Source organism: Arachis hypogaea, chromosome 20, assembly GCF_003086295.3.
Source record: "Arachis hypogaea cultivar Tifrunner chromosome 20, arahy.Tifrunner.gnm2.J5K5, whole genome shotgun sequence".
Taxonomy (NCBI): Eukaryota; Viridiplantae; Streptophyta; class Magnoliopsida; order Fabales; family Fabaceae; genus Arachis; species Arachis hypogaea.
In genome coordinates this window covers 58,847,640-58,851,193 of record NC_092055.1, presented here as the reverse complement: position 1 = coordinate 58,851,193, position 3,554 = coordinate 58,847,640, and the positions used below count along the sequence as shown (strand labels likewise).

Here is a 3,554-nt window from a genome sequence, read left to right as displayed (position 1 = left end):
AAACTTAGTTTGAAGCAATGTGATGAAAAATTTTGTTCAAAGCTCCCAAGACTAGCATGCATCTTGGTTTGCTTTGAACACCAAACTTGTTCTTCACTATATACTGCATGATAAAGATTTCACCAAATGTTCGTCAAGTTTGGGTTGAAATTCATAAACATTGATTTATTCATTATTTTAAAAACATATAAAACATGGGTTGCCTCCCATGAAGCGCTTCTTTAGCGTCACTAGCTTGACGTTTTTCCTTCATCAGGGTGGTTGGTAGTGCTTAAAGTCCTCCCCTCTTGCTGTGGACTTGTATCCATTGGTTGGATCAATGATCTCCACATGTTCCAGGGAAAGAACTCAGTTGATAGTGAAGACCTTAGGTAACTGAGATGGTACAGTAGGGAGATTAGGGGGAATATCTGGGAAGTAAGCTGAGACAACTCTATCCCCTGGAGAGAAATCTTCCGTAGGGATTTTCTTGTTCCTCCATCTCCTTGGTACCTTCTTCTTTGTTTCTTTTGAGGTTGCCTTCCCCTTGGTGACCTCTTTTCTCCAAGGAGTTATGATGTTGTCTTCACCTGCCTCTAGAGGTTTGGGTTCCTCCAACTTTTCTTTGAGCTGTGGCAATTGCTGTTTTTCTTGTTTATCAATTGAGGGGGTTTCAGAATGAACTGGCTGTGCTTCAGTGCTTGTCTCCTCCTTCAGTGTCTCCTTATCGTTTGTGCTTAGTTCCTTGTCCTCTTGATCTGTTTCTTGTGAGAGTTTGAAGACGTTGAAGCTGAGTCGTTCATCATGGATTCTCAATATTAGCTCCCCTTTCTCTACATCAATAAGTGCTCTGGCCGTAGCTAGGAATGGTCTTCCCAATATGATTGGGTGAGTGTGACTCTCTTCCATGTCCAGAATGACAAAGTCTGTTGGGAGAAAGTACTTTCCAACCTTTAGCAACACATTTTCCACCACTCCTATTGCTTGCTTTTGAGTTTTGTCAGCCAGTCTGATGATTACATCTGTGGGCATTATCTCATTAATCTGCAGCCTCTTCACCAGGGATAAAGGCAATAAGTTGATGCTGGCCCCCAAATTACATAGTGCTCTATCGAACATAGTTTCACCTATGGCACAAGGGATGTGAAAACTCCCTGGGTCTCTTCTTTTCGTAGGCAACTCAGGTTGAATAAGGGCACTACATTCTTTGTTCATCACTATAGTCTGGCCTCCTTTATGTGAGCTTTTCCTGGGAAGAAGTTCCTTCATATACTTGATGAATGCAGGTATTTGTTGAATTGCCTTGATGAATGGTATGTTTACATGCAGAGATGCAAACAAGTCTAGAAACCTTGAGTATATTCTCTTTCCCACAGCACCATTGAGCAGTTGAGGGAAGGGAGCATAGAGCTTCAGCAACTCTTGTTGTGAAATTTCTGGTCCTTGGTGATTTCTATCCTCCTCCTTTATTGAGTTGTCTTCAGGTTGTTTGCAAAGTTTGCCTTGCTTGTCTTCAGTCTCTTGATCACTCGTAGTGACCATTTTGCAATCTTCCCATCTTACTTTCTTTGCTTCTCCTTTGGGGTTCTTCTCCGTGTCACTTGGGAAGCTATCAGTAGTTTTGGGAATCTTCTCAGCTAAATATCCCACCTGGAATTCCATCTTCCTAATGGTCTCTCCCTGGTTCTTAATATTGGCTCGCACTTCCTCTTTGAACACCTTATTTTCTTGAATCTCTTGGCATATTCCTTCAAGTAAGGCTTCAATCTTAAAGAGCTTGTCATCAATTGATGAGTGATTCGGAGCAGATGTGCTGTTTTGGTTTTGATAAATGTGTGAAGAAGTGTTGTTGTGGGGGTGTTGAGATGTCCTCTGGGTGAATTGCTGGTGAGCTGCATTGTTGTTGGAGTTGTAACGTCTCTGGTCTTGGTTTTGATCTTGCTCACTTCCCCACCCAAAGTTTGGGTGGTTTCTCCATCCAGGGTTGTAAGTCTTGGAGTATGGATCATAGTTTTTCCTTGGTGAATTCCCAATGTAGTTGGCTTGCTCCTGACTTCCCTCTGCTTCTTCATTCACTCCTTCTTGGATTGTTGATGAAGATGAGATTGCTGCTACTTGGTTCCTCTCCATCTTCTTGGTGAGGTCAGCCAGCTGCTGGGTAATGAGCTTGTTTTGGGCCAACAGAGCATCTACATTGTTTAGCTCCATCACTCCTCTTGTGTTCCCTCTTTCGAAAGCATAGAAGTAGTCGTTTTCTGCTACTATTTCAATAACATCTATGGCTTCCTCAATGGTCTTCTTCTTGTTCAAGGATCCTCCAGATGAATGGTCCACGGCCTTCTTTGACTCATAAGAGAGCCCTTCATAGAAAATGTGCAGCTGGACCCATTCGTTGAACATGTCAGGTGGACATTTCCTTGTTAAGTCCTTGAACCTCTCCCATGCTTCATACAGAGTCTCACCATCTTGTTGCCTGAAAGTTTGAACCTCAGCTCTCAGCCTATTGATTCGTTAAGGAGGGTAAAATCTTGCTAAGAATTTGTTCACCACATCCTCCCAAGTTGTCAAGCTCTCCCTTGGGAAAGATTCCAGCCACTTGGCTGCCTTGTCCCTGAGTGAGTAAGGAAATAAGAGCAGTCTATAGGCGTCAGGATGAACACCATTAGATTTCACTGTGTCACATATTCTCAGGAAGGTGGTCAAATGTTGATTGGGGTCTTCTTGAACACCTCCTCCAAACGAACAGTTGTTCTGAACAAGGGTGATGAGCTGTGGTTTAAGTTCAAAGTTGTTGGCATGGATTGTTGGCTTTTGGATGCTACTTCCACAATTGCCTGGGTTTGGATTAATGTAAGAGCCCAAAACTCTTCTATCCTCCCCAGCATGATTTGCTCCACCTCCTCTGCCATGGTTGTGAGTCTCTTCTTCATGATGATTTTCCATGTTTTCTTCCATGTTTGGTTCAAAGTATTCCTCAAAGTGTTCCTCCTCTTCTTCAGCACTAACTACACGTTTTTTTTTTGCCTCCCTCCTTAGTCTAAGGAAGGTTCTCTCAGGTTCAGAATCAAAGGGAGTTGAAGCCCCGCTTCTTCTCCCTGTCATACAACTAACAAGTACAAGCAAAGAAAATAGATGAAGACAGTATTTGTGTCAGAATTACTGTTAGTTGTGGGTGATGCAATATATCAAACAGTTAGTGGGTTAGCAAACAGAATTGAAAATAACAAAGAAAAACAAAAGAGTAGAGGGGGAAGGGAAGAAGTTTAACTAAAACAAAAAGTAAATTACTCAAACAGAAAAATGAAATTCACAAAATAAAAATGCTCAATCTAGTGATCTTCTAATTTAATCATTGTTGATGCACAATCAATCCCCGGCAACGGCGCCATAAACTTGATGCACGAAAAACTTGTCTCTCAACAAATCTCCCTTCGGCAAGTGTACCGAATTTGTCATCAAGTAAAAACTCACAATAGAGTGAGGTCGAATCCCACAGGGATTGATTGATCAAGCAACTTTAATTAGAAGAATGTTCTAGTTGAGCGAATCCAGAATTTGGGTTGAGAGTTGCAGAA

The 3,554-nt window shown here is 42.0% G+C and overlaps 1 non-coding gene across 1 annotated transcript; it reads left to right on the top strand.

Annotated features, from left to right (window-relative positions):
- Nucleotides 1–2,377: 2,377 nt before the first annotated feature.
- On the top strand, nucleotides 2,378–2,481 carry LOC112788058 (small nucleolar RNA R71). Its single transcript, XR_003195438.1, has one exon. It is a non-coding gene; the product is annotated as a small nucleolar RNA R71 (small nucleolar RNA).
- Nucleotides 2,482–3,554: the final 1,073 nt, after the last annotated feature.